The sequence below is a fragment of the Gossypium hirsutum genome, chromosome A06 (genome assembly GCF_007990345.1).
Source record: "Gossypium hirsutum isolate 1008001.06 chromosome A06, Gossypium_hirsutum_v2.1, whole genome shotgun sequence".
Classification (NCBI taxonomy): Eukaryota; Viridiplantae; Streptophyta; class Magnoliopsida; order Malvales; family Malvaceae; genus Gossypium; species Gossypium hirsutum.
In genome coordinates, this window is record NC_053429.1 from 41115552 (window position 1) to 41129319 (window position 13768).

The window sequence follows — 13768 nt, forward strand, 5'->3', positions numbered from 1 at the left end:
TTTCGGTGACTCGGTTTAGCGGTCCCGAAACCACTTCCCGACTAGGGTCAACTTTGGGCTGTCACAACTCTCCCCCACTTAAGAAATTTTCGTCCCCGAAAATCTTACCGGTAAATAGGTTTGGGTATCGTTCTTTCATCGAGCTCTCGGTCTCCCAAGTAGCTTCCTCGATCCCGTGTTTGAGCCATAACACCTTTACTAGCGGAACTCTTTGTTTCGCAACTCCTTCACTTCACGAGCTAGGATACGCATCGGTTCTTCTTCATAGCTCATGTCGACTGGAATTTCAACCTCTGATGGGCTAATTATATGCGATGGATCAGATCGATAGCGTCGAAGCATCGAAACATGAAAGACGTCATGAATCTTTTCAAGCTCCGGGGGCAAAATCAATCTATATGCAACCGGACCAACTCGTTCGGAGATTTCGTACGGCCCAATGAATCTTGGGCTCAACTTGCCCTTACGGCCGAACCTGAGTATCTTTTTCCAAGGTGAAACCTTAAGGAACACTTTGTCTCCCACCTGATACTCGATGTCTTTTCGTTTCAAATCTGCATACGACTTCTGACGATCCGTGGCTACCTTCAGACTTTCACGGATTACCTTTACTTTCTGTTCAGCATCTTTAATCAAATCAACTCCGAAAATTTTACCTTCACCGAGCTCGGTCCAAAACAATGGTGTACGACATTTACGACCGTACAAAGCCTCGTAAGGTGCCATCTTAATGCTTGATTGAAAACTATTGTTGTAAGCGAATTCAATCAAAGGTAAATACCGTTCCCATGAACTACTGAACTCGGGGATGCAACATCTCAACATATCCTCAAGTATCTGAATTATCCACTCGGATTGACCATCGGTTTGGGGGTGAAAAGCAGTGCTAAAATGCAGCTTGGTACCCAGAGCTTCTTGCAATTTCTTCCAAAATCGTGAGGTGAATCTCGGATCTCTATCCGACACGATAGAAATAGGTACCCCGTGTAATCTCACAATTTGATAAACGTACAATTCAGCTAGTTTATCCAATGAAAAATCCGTACGTACGGGGATGAAATGAGCCGACTTAGTCAGTCTATCAACAACAACCCATATCGCATCCTTCTTACTTGCTGACAAGGGCAGTCCGGACACAAAGTCCATTGTGACTCGATCCCATTTCCACTCGGGTATCATGATCGGCTGGAGTAATCCTAAAGGCACTTGATGTTCCGGTTTCACTTGTTGACATATTAAACATCTCGAAACAAAGTCGGAGATGTCCCGTTTCATACCATGCCACCAAAATTGACGTTTCAAATCGTTGTACATTTTCGTACTCCCCGGGTGAATTGACATTCGGCTACAATGGGCTTCGTTCAGAATCATCGAAATGAGTTCCGAATTCCTTGGAACACACAAACGATTTCTGAACCTCACACAATCATCATCATCAATTTGAAACTCCGATTCCTCGTTCGGAAAACACTTAGCCCGTTTTGCAACCAATTCATCATCGACTTTCTGAGCTTCACGAATTTGGTGAGTCAATAATGGTTTAGCTTTTAATTCATCTACTAACACATTGTCTGGTAGAACAGACAAATGCACGTTCATCGCTCATAAAGCAAACAATGACTGCCGGCTTAAGGCGTCCGCAACCACGTTAGCCTTTCCCGGGTGGTAATCAACGACAAGCTCGTAATCTTTCAACAACTCAAGCCAACGTCTTTGTCGCAGATTCAAGTCTCGTTGAGTCATCAAATATTTGAGACTTTTGTGATCCGAAAATACATGGCATTTCTCACCAAACAGATAATGTCGCCATATTTTTAAAGCAAACACGATGGCAGCTAGTTCGAGATCATGGGTCGGATAATTCCTCTCGTGTGGCTTCAATTGTCTCGACGCATAGGCCACGACTCGACCTTCTTGCATCAATACGCAACCCAACCCAAGTAGGGATGCGTCACTATAAATGACAAACTCTTTACCTGATTCGGGTTTCTTTTCTAATTCTTTGTCATCAAGTACATACGCAAGGTATGCTTCGCACCCTTTTCTTACATATTTCTGTGCCAACATTGCTGATATTACAGCTGGCATCCCCTCCAAGTCCGCAGACTCAATTCGGACTACTTCGTTATTTGTGCACTTCAAATCAATAGTCTTGCTCTTGCAATTCACAATCGCATCATGCGCGGTCAACCAATCCAAACCAAGGATAACATCAAATTCATCAAACGGCAAAAGCATCAAGTCCGCCGGAAAACAGGAACCTCGAATTTCCAGGGGACATTTCTTACACACTTTGTCGACAAGCACGTAATGACCCAAGGGATTTGACACCCGAATTACGAACTCAGTAGACTCAATGGGTAAAGTCTTACTGGAGGCTAAGGTTTCACATATGTAAGAATGAGTAGAACCGGGGTCAATCAAAGCAATTACATTAGTATCAAAGAGAGTGAATGTACCGGTAATAACATCAGGCGAAGAAGCATCCTCGCGGGCACGTATAGCATAAGCTCTAGCAGGCGCACGAGCTTCGGATCTGGTTATATCATCTCTAGATCCTCTCTGACCACCACTAGCATTGCCCGTATTTCCAGATGGTCTACCTCGAGCAGTGGTAGCACCCGGTTTCCCACTCTGATTTTCATTCTGTTCAAACAACCTCAGGCAATCTTTAATGAAGTGGTCAACTGATCCGCACTTGTAACAGGAGTGGTCAGGGAATCTACAACTCTCCGAATGCCATTTACTGCAATATCGACATTTTGTTCTATCTCGACGTTCATTCCCAACACTGGCGACCGAAGTGCCTCGTGTACCCGCAGGGGGTCGATCACGATCTCGTCTAAAAAGGCCCGAAGTGCCTCTAAACTGGCCCGCATCATCTCGAAATCTCTTCGATGTCTGTTGAAGAGACCTTCCCGAGGATCTTTTACGAAACTCTCTAGTTCCCTCATCAACTCTTTGCTTTTCTTTTCTAAGCTCTTCGGCTTTACAAGCTCGTTCAACAAGTACCACGAACTCTCGTATTTCAAGAACGCTAATGAACATTTTTATATCTTCATTCAGCCCATCCTCGAAGCGTTTACACATAATAGCTTCGGACGAAACACATTCCCGAGCGTATTTGCTAAGTCTAACAAATTTTTGCTCGTAATCAGTAACCGACATGGAGCCTTGCTTAAGCTCAAGAAATTCCTTCCGTTTTTGATCAACAAATCTCTGACTGATATACTTTTTTCGAAACTCAGTTTGGAAAAACTCCCAAGTTACTTGCTCTCGGGGCATAACAGAAGTCAGAGTACTCCACCAATAGTAGGCAGAATCACGTAGCAAGGAGATAGCACACTTTAGGCATTCATCGGGTGTACAAGATAGCTCATCGAGTACCCGGATAGTGTTGTCCAGCCAAAATTCAGCTTGCTCGGCATCATCGCTATCCATAGCCTTAAATTCAGTAGCCCCATGTTTTCGGATTCTGTCAACTGGGGGCTTATTTGACCTTATTTGGTCCGTTACCGGTGGTATTGTAGGTGCGGGGGTAGTATTTGTCGGGAATGGAGGTTGTGGAACAGCCATATTAGTTCGAATGTATTGGTTGAACCAATCATTCATCACGCTATAGAATGCTTGTCTAGCTTCATCATTCGGATTACTAGCATTAGGTTGAGAGTCTGCCGGCACTGTCCCTTGTGCGGGAGCAGGCGCTACACTCTCAAGATCATCAGCTACCTCTCGGTCACGATCGGGATCCATTACTATAAACACATTTACAATTGTCAGAAATCACCACACTATCAAGTAATCACATAAAATGGCATGTATAGCTAGACCCAACACATTACGGTAGTCCTAGAATCGACTAAACCGTAGCTCTGATACCAATTTAATGTAATACCCCGAACCCGAGACCGACACCGGAGTCGGAGACGAGATGTTAACAAACTTTGAAAAATTTTTCCAGACACTGCCCAGTCTGAGTACTAGTCGCTTCAAAAATCATATCTTGAGTTTCACAACTCGAAAATCAGTTTTGTGATTTTTCCCTGAAACTAGACTCATGTCCCCACCTATGTATTTTTTTCTAGAATTTTTGGTTGGGCCAATTAGTACAGTTTATTAGTCAAAGTCTCCCATGTTACAGGGGTCGACTACACTGACCTTTTTCTCATTACGACTTGGATATCTCTCTGCACAGAGCTTCAATACTGATGCCGTTTATTTCTATGGAAACTAGACTCAGAGAGGAATCCATACATATATGGTATGACCCCTAATTATCTCTGGTCAATTTATAGTGAATTTCCAAAGTCGGAACAGGGAATCCAGAAACTGTTCTGGCCCTGTTCCACAAGAACCTGAATATCTCTTACTGTACTATTCATATGATTGTTTCGTTACTTTCATATGAAAGTAGATTCATCAAGGTTCGATTACATAATTTATTCAATATTTAATTCCACTCCTATGAATTCTTGTGATTTTTCCAATCCACACCACTGCTGCTGTCAGCCTCTGTTTTCAAAGTAAACCTTACCTATTTTCGGGGTTTCATGGACCAACTAGGGCCTTGTCATACATATGCCCACATATGATCATACTTAGCCATTCCAATGGCTGATAATTTGCTCAACACTTCCATTCCAACTATAGTTACATCATGAAACCATCTATACATTCATAAACACGAATGGTCTAATGCCATACTCCACTTCTACAAGCCATTTTCGCATGGCTGTACACTTATACATTTCATAAAGTACTCGAAAAACAACAATGGGTAGTCCTATACATGCCATATCAAAATTCAACCAAAATAGTACCCAAAAGAGCCTTTGATAGTGTGGGTGACTTCGACTTCAAGATCCCGAGTCCGATAGCTGGAGAACCAAAAAATCTATAAAACAGAGGAGCAGTGTAACGAGTAAGCAATTTATGCTTAGTAAGTTTTGAGCAAGGAATTCCAGCATAAACAAAGAATAACACACATTTAGCTAAACGGAATATTTCACAATACGCAATTTACCGATATCAAACTTGCTTCACAACATTAACAACCCTTATGTACATACACAATAGACTAACTTAGCCGAAGGCCGGTAGCTCGTTTATCAACTGAGCGAACATTTATTTGTAAGGGCTCGATTAAATTCAACACATACGTAACATATCCCCATATTGGGATGTTTTTCGAGTATTCGCTGGAATTTTACAGCAAGCTCATTCATTACCAAATCACGTACCTTCGGGATTTAACCGGATATAGCTCCTCGTTCAAATGCCTTCGGGACATAGCCCGGTTTTAGTAACTCACACAATGCCTTCGGGACATAACCCGGATTTAATAACTCGCACGAATGCCTTCGGGACTTAACCCGGATTTCGTATCTCCCACAAAGGCCTTCGAGGCTTAACCCGGAATTTGTATCTCGCACAAATGCCTTCGGATCTTAGTCCGGATATATTCACTTAGCACAAAGCCTTCGGGACTTAGGCCGGACAGCATTCAATTAATCATGCACATCTAACAATAATTCATGGCACATTCATATTTCATTTTCATTTGCGAAACTCAAACACAAGGCACATATCGTCCTTGCACATTCGGCTCAATAGCCTCACATAGAGCATGATTTAATCACATCGTAATTTAAGCTCTCTTACTCAAGAACTTACCTCGGGTGTTGTCGAACGATTCCGCTAACTATTCGACCACTTTTTCCTTCCCTTTTATCGGATTTATTTCCCCTTTGCTCTTGAGCTTAATTAAACAAATAAATTGATTTCATCATTTAGGCATCGAAAAGATGAACACAAGGCACTTAGCCCATATTTATACATTAGACATTAAAGTCTCATACATGCAAAAATCATGCATCAACACAACATATTAGCTAATTTCTTTCCCCTTGGCCGAATATGCATGTCTATTTTTTGGGGTCGATTTCAACACTTAATACACACATATACACACTAGTAAAGCATCCCCCCCTTTTCATCAATTTAACACATGCATTGCTCATTAACATGCAAAGTTACATTCGGCCTTAGCACACATCTTGCTAGCCGATTCTTCTCCATTTAGCAACCAATGCACATATGTGCTCACACAAAAATGCTAAAAAGGAGGTTCAAGAATCATCAAGCCATCATCACATGCATCATTAACAAGCTTCATATTTTGCATGCAATGGCGTTAACACAACCTCCACCTAGGCCGAATCTTAACTCATCCTCATGCCTCATCACCACAACATCAAACACCAACCAAGAATGATGCATCCATGGTCAAGTGCCAATTCCATCACATAGCAAGATTTAGACCATGGGCTAGGTAGAACTCAAGCTAACAACTAAAACATGCATGCATCTCATGGAACATCATCAAACATACCTTAGCCTAGCTACATGCATGGCCGAATCTCTTCACCTTTCTTGTTCTTTCCTCCTTAAAATTTTTGGCCAAGGATGAACCAAAGGATGAGAAATTTTTATCTTTGTTTTTCTTTCTAATTTAGGCTAAATGAAGGTGAGAAAAGGATGAACAAAGATCTTCTCCTCTCTTTTCTTTAGCTCACGGCAATGGTGGGGGGGAAAAAGAATCAACTACACACTTTTTTTTGTGTATTCATCATACTCCTTTTCATTATTTAATTTCCATGCCTATTATTTTATTTTTTTCCACCCATGATGCACCAACAAAACATGTCTATGACATGTCTTGGCCATCAAACTTGGTCTACCATGCTTGTCATGGCCGGCCACTACTAGTAGGGGGGAATTTGACATGCAAGCCCCCCCTTTGTCCACATGCACTAATAGGTCCTCACACATTGACCTATCACATTTTAGAATTTTCTCACATAAGTCCTATTGACTAAATTCACATGAAATCGACCAAATTGAAGCTTGAAATTTTCACACATTCATAATTACATATTCTAGACAATAAGTATCACATTCAAACATTTCGGTGACTCGGTTTAGCGGTCCCAAAACCACTTCCCGACTAGGGTCAACTTTGGGCTGTCACAGCATCACATTATCAAACTGTTATTTTGGGTACCGATGATTTTAAACATTTTAAGAATATGGCATGTATATGGACTTGGTCATTTTTTATATGTGTCATCATGATTTTAGCCAAATGTATTGGCTTATAATTGTTAGAGGCTTGATTTGGTATATGGCCATGTAAATTGGCTCATTTTGATTAAATTGGTTGTACGCTTAAGTATTTTTGTATATGTGCAAGTATCTCATTTTTGATATGGTTTATAAATGATTGGTGAATGGTTGATTGTGACTTAATGGTTTTTATTGTTAAATGGTTGAGATTGGCTCATTGATATGCTAGGAAATCTAAGAAGAATTATGCATGATAAAGTATTTGTGTTGGTACTTGTGGATGTGAATTTGGTATGATTTGGCTTGGTAGAATATGATGTTATAAGTATGTTATGTGTGATAATGGAATGATATGTTCTAACCTTGGTTGCGTAAGTATACCATGATTTATGCCATTGAACTTGTGTGTGTGTGTAGGTGTAAATGAGGGTGACAAATGGCTTGGTAATAGCCTTTATTTTATCCACACGGGTAGACACACCAGCGTGTGTCTAGACTGTGTGTGACACACGGCTTGCCCCATGGGCATGTGTTTCAGCTGTGTGTCCCCTGCACCTTAATTTTGAGAAACAAAATGCTCAAAATTAAGCACACGGGCAGTGACACGGGCGTGTGTCTCAGCCGTGTGAGGGACATGACCTCAAGCACGAGCGTGTGTCCCAATCGTGTGAAGTCTGCACCTATTTTATGAAAATTGAATTAACCACATGGCATAGCACATGCGCGTGTGACTTGGTCGAGTGACCTCAATTTGTTCATGCTTAGCAAAATATTGAGTTACACAGGTTAGGGACACGAGCGTGTGTGACCACACGGCCTGCCCACACGGGCGTGTCCCAAACCAAACGGGTGTGTGACTCCTATTCATAGCAAAAATTTTCTAAGTTTTGTAAAAATTTCCTAAGTGCTCGATTTAGTCTTGAACCACTTCCAAAGCATGTTTTGGGCCTCGTAGGCTCGTATTAGGGACTTTATGATTGAATACAAATGGTTTTTAATTTGGTTGGGATTATGACTCGGAATTGTATGTTTGCTTGTGATGTAAGTCTGGTAATGACTCGTATCTTGTTCCAGCGTTGAATACAGGTAAGGGGTGTTACAAACCTATAGTTCCCATATCACACCAATCTTTCCTATTTCACTCTGTTTTTACAAACTCCCGTATGATGTATCTACTTAACCCTCAATATGTATGGGTAAACTTCTATAGTCGTGCAGTACAGGACCAAAGAAAAAGGGTAAATACAAATTAACATTTAAAGCTCAATGGTTTGTAATGAGGTTCATCAAGAAGTGTCGATAGGCTCAAAGATAGGTACTAAAGGTGAAATATAACTAGGACAACTTTTTGGCTCTAGATATGTTCCAAACAAGGCATTAGGTCATCCCTAAATATCTCAATATGCACAAACTTAATCAACCAAGAAATTAGAAATTCAACCATTTACCATTCATAGTAGCATGTTTGTTTCCTTGTATTTTCTATATCACCTGGTATAGTTGATTGCTTAATGCCTAGTCACTGTGTAACACATAGAACTTAGTAGTCTAATAATCAAAAATTTAAAATCACCTACCATCATGCCAAATTTATTTGCAGACATAACTAACCATGTACATGCTCTTAACCAACCACTTGCATTTCTACAAGCTCAAGCACACCAAAGATAAGGAAAAATTGAAGAAAAATGTAGAAATTGAAAAATAAGCAAGTTTTCTATGTTACCCTCCCCACATACACACTTTAGTTGGCGCACTGTCATCAATGTGTAGCCCATAAATAGAAAAGGAAAGAAGTTACCCGATTGATCGTGGTCGCTCCAACTTGTAACACCCTAAGAATTCTAAGTATTTATTTTTTGTATGTTTGTGTTACACACAAGTGCATGTCTTCTTTAGTGGTTAAGTGTCTTGGGAAGAGTCAGAGAAGTCTTGGGTTCAAGCCTTAGCTTGAGCAAAAGTTTTGTTTTTAAAAGAATAAACCCTGTCTCTAGTCAGTAGGCTTTTAACTAAATGTAGGTATTTTATGTCAGAACGGGCCCGCTGGTCTAATGGATAGGTGGCGTGTTACTATTACTGAGGGTCTTGAGTTTGAGTCTTGGCAATGCAAGGGACTATTTTACTTTGCTGCTGGTGCCGTGGGAGTGTTTTGGTTTGACCAAAACACTAAAGTGTTTGAGTGGATTTTGAATTAAGTGGTTGGGGGAGGAGTGGATGGCATAGAGGGATTTGGGGAGAATATTATGGGAAGTTGAGGTGAGAGGGAGTGTTGGTGCTGAATTTGAATTCTGGGCACTCAAAAATTCAACTTTGGTTGGTTTGCTTCTCATTTCGGTTTCTGTCTACTCTTTTGGTTCTTTTCTGCTTAGAGGCTGAATATTGTTGGGGTTTATTCAGGTATTTTCTGTCTCAGTTTTTTTTTTACTTTGTTCTCCTTTTCGACTATCGTTCTTTCCCCTTGTTAGTCGGTTCTCTTTTAATCTACTTCTCCTCTGGCAAACGGTTCTCTTCCCTCTATCTAGTGGCCGAACCTTCTACCTCTTTCCATTATACTTTTTCATCCCTTTGGCCGATTCTCTTTCTTCTCCCTCTCTTTCAATTCTTTTAGTTTTAGTAACCATTTCTCTTCATGTTTGTTTTGGCCGAATACCCCATCTCTCCTTCTTCTATTCTTTCAGTTTGGCTTGTTCTTTGACCAATCAGGTTGAGTTGCACAGTTGTTTTCTTTCTCTCTTTCTGTCGTATTAGTCTTTCACCTAACACCTTTCTTTGCTGCCGATTTTTGCTAGGGGTATGGTTGTGCTAGCCTTTGCCTCTGTCCTATCGTGTGTTTTTAGCATTTGTTTGGGGCCGATTGCTTCTTTCTCCTATTCTGAGTTTTGCGATTTCGAAAGTTTTTATGTGGTTGGTTCAAACTATTGGTGTGATCAATAATGGTTTAGGTTATTAATTTTCAATTGTATTGCAGGTTATCTCTAAGGGGTTTGTAATCAGTCTCTTACGTTGGTTTAAGTGTGCAAGTCTTAATCGATTGATCAAATCAAGTGATAGGTAATCTCTTGGATAAGTGTTTTGGCTAGGGTTCTTTTCAATTCGATTGGTAGGCGATTAACCGAAGTTTGTGATTGAATATAGGTTAGAGTGCTCGTAGGCTATTTGCACACTTTTGCAAACAAGGAATGTAAACACAATCTCAACTATGGAAATCAACAAAAGCCGAAATAAGTGAACGATGACGCTACATGGGTGTGCGTTCGCTCGTGTGGTGGTCCAGTGACTAAACATGGGCATCTGATCGTTGAGCTGGACATGAGCGGTTTCATGGGCCGAGGCCGTTTTGGGCCATTTCGAGCTGAACTGGGCCATGTGGCCCCACAGGGTAAACCATAGGGACGAGTGGAAATTATTGGGCCAGGCTATGTAATACACACGGCCAAGCCATTATGGGCCGTGTGGGCCACACGGGTGTGTGGGCCTACATGGGCCAGCAATATGGTCCTTGGGGCCATTTTCACTGTTGGACTGTTAAGGTTTGACAGGTCGCCCGAGACGACTGTGGACCTATTGTTGGGTCGGTAAGTTTACCTAGACTCCCTAATTGATAAAATGATTGTTATGCCCCTATGTGATGTATGATTGTGTTAAGCATGCCATTTTAGACGTATTGAGTACATGTATGATATTATGACATGACGCATGATGTGTTGCATGGGATTGGGTTTTATTATGATTGGAAGAAGTGTACTGTACTGGCAGCTTTGCTGCAATACTGTTTAGTGCCGCAACCAGTACTATTTGGAGTATAGGGATGGGTGGGTGGATTATATCCCCACATGGAGTGCAGGGTTGGATGGAGATAGAGTGTAGAGGCTGGCTGGGTAAAATCTCTTGATTGCATATCTGTACTGTTACTGTCATTGAGATGGGCTCAGTCCCAAATTGATACTGATACTGTAATGGCTTAAGGCCTTAACTGAGACTGAACCATTACTGAATTGGGCTTAGGCCTAGACTGTATATGCTGACTGTTTGGTTATTTGATATGGGATTACACACTGAGTTTTCATAACTCACCCATTTATTTATCTTTACAGGTAATCCCTAGTCTTAGGCGGATCGGTGTTGCAAGGGACTCAAAGGTGGCCACACAATCGCACATACTTTCATAATTGATTTTTAAATTATAAGTAATTTTATTTTGGGATTTTTATTTGCTTCGATTTATAACTGCTAGTAGTAAGAAAAGACACGTGTTTTCAAAAAGATAAATGTTTTTCAAAAATACCACGAATATGTAATCAGTTTAAGAGCTTCCACAAGAAATAACATTTTAAAAAATAACGATGTTTTAATATGATTAACTTTCAACAAATGACCCATGTTTGGAAAATAAACGACATGTCTTGAAATCATCTTTAAGATCCCTCAAAGAGGCTTAATAGAGAACGGGTTTTTAGCAATATCACACTTTACAAAAAACACTTTAATGTGACATCGCCAGATTCGGCCATAACGTCCAGGCCGAGTTTGGGTGTTACATTTAGTGGTATCAGAGCCATGTTGTAAAACTCGGCTGTGGATTTGGGTTCCTCTCAAAAAACTTGGAATTTTTTAAAAAGAACTGTTTCAAATGATTTGAAGTATTTTGAAATGTTTTACTAAATGCGTGGTACATCGAGTCTCCAGCGCTGATTCTGTATGTTTTCTGAAACTGTTGTTTGTTTAAATTGGAACACTGAGACTACTGTAGGTAGCAGACTATACTAAAATACTCTATTTAGGGTAAACTAAAAACTATAGTAAGACTGCAATCTGGGAAAATGAACTCTTAATTACTAGTATTGTTTTCCATAAAATACTCGTTAATAAACACTGGAACTGTAAACTGATGCATAAAACTATTAATACGGATAAAATACAAATCGATAATGAGCACTAAAGGTACTTGTGGAAGAGGTACAAGAGGCCGCGACAGAGGCTATGGAAGTACTCGAGCTGGGTCTTCGTTATCTGGCCACATGCCTAATGTTGAAGCTAGGGAGGCACCAGTTTCACCTGTGATTGAGACTGGGTCTCATGATCATGTAGCTGAGGACGACGCACTGTCCCAAGCTATGTTACGAATTTTAGAGAGGGTCGCTGGGCCCAATACTGGTGCTGTGTGTCGTGGTTCAGTTACGGAACGACTTCGGTCTAATAGAGCTGAGATTTTTAGAGGTATTGCTAGAGTTGCCCCTAGTGTGGCTGAGTATTGGATTGAGGCCACAGAGAGGATCATGGATAATCTCGACTGCACCCTCAAGCAGAAACGAAAGGGTGCAGTGTCACTGCTAAGAGATGAGGCTTACCGGTGGTGGCTTACGGTTAAAGAGGGCACTCAGCCTAATCAACTGACTTGGGAAATTTTCAAGACTGCTTTTCAAGGAAAGTATGTGGGTGCTAGTTATGTGGATGCCCGGTGGAAAGAGTTTCTAAATCTGACACAGGGGGATAAATCAATAGCTGAATATGAGGTTGAATTTGTACGATTAAGTTGCTATGCGTGAGGGATGGTGGCAAATGAGTACGAGCGGTGTGTTCATTTCAAGGACGATAAGAGGGATAGTTTACGAGTTATAAGAGCTCCGCAGAAGGAGTGAGATTTTGCTGCTTTAGTTGATAAGGTGAAGACAGCTGAGGAAGTGAAGCGCGTTGAGCGCCATTACTCTGAGAAAGAGAAAGGTAAGAACAAGAGGGATTCAGCACGCTCAAGTTCCTTTTTGAGGCTTAATAAAAGTGCCAGAGTTGATGGGTCGATTAGAGTTGGTGCCCTTATTACTACTACTGGACTGCAACTCTGTGCTGATTGTGGGATACGCCATCAGGGCGGGTGTTGGAAAAGGACTGGGGCATGTTTGAGATGCGGATCATTGGAGCATTGTATCAGAGATAGTCCGCGGAGGCCCGATCAGGTGCAAGCTATGGGTATGGGTATTACACAGCCACCTAGGGGTGTTCAGCAGCCACTGAAAGGCCGGGGTCAGGCCAAAGGTGGTAATGGTTTAGGCCGTGGTCAGAGGGCACCAGGTAGAGGTGCTGGTCATACTGAGGCGAGGCAGCCAACTCTGGTTTATGTTGCATGTTTTCGAGAGGATAAAGATGCTCCGGATGTTATCACGGGTACATTCTTTATCTATGATGTACCGTATATTGCACTGTTAGATATAGGATCTACTCATTCCTATATATCTTGTACTGTTTCTAAGACTAGGTATCTTAGTGGAGAGCACTACGAGTGAGGTTACTGTGTTGAGTCCGTTGGGGCTATTCGTGATGGTAAATAAACTATTCAGAGATGTACATTTGGAGGTTCAAGAGTTATCTTTTTGGCGGATTTAATGGAACTTCCTTTTGAAGAATTTGACTTAATACTGGGAATGGACTGACTGGTTAAACATCGAGTGAGCTTGGATTGTGCTACTAAACGAATGGTACTGAAAACTGCAGAGGATGATGAGGTAATTGTAATTGGGGAGCGTCAGAACTACTTGTCGAATGTAATCTCTGCATTAAGGGCTGAGAATTTGTTTCGTAAGGGTTGTGAGGCGTACCTAACCTACATTAGTGTTTTAGATTCTGAGGTTTCTTTTGTTAAAGATATCAG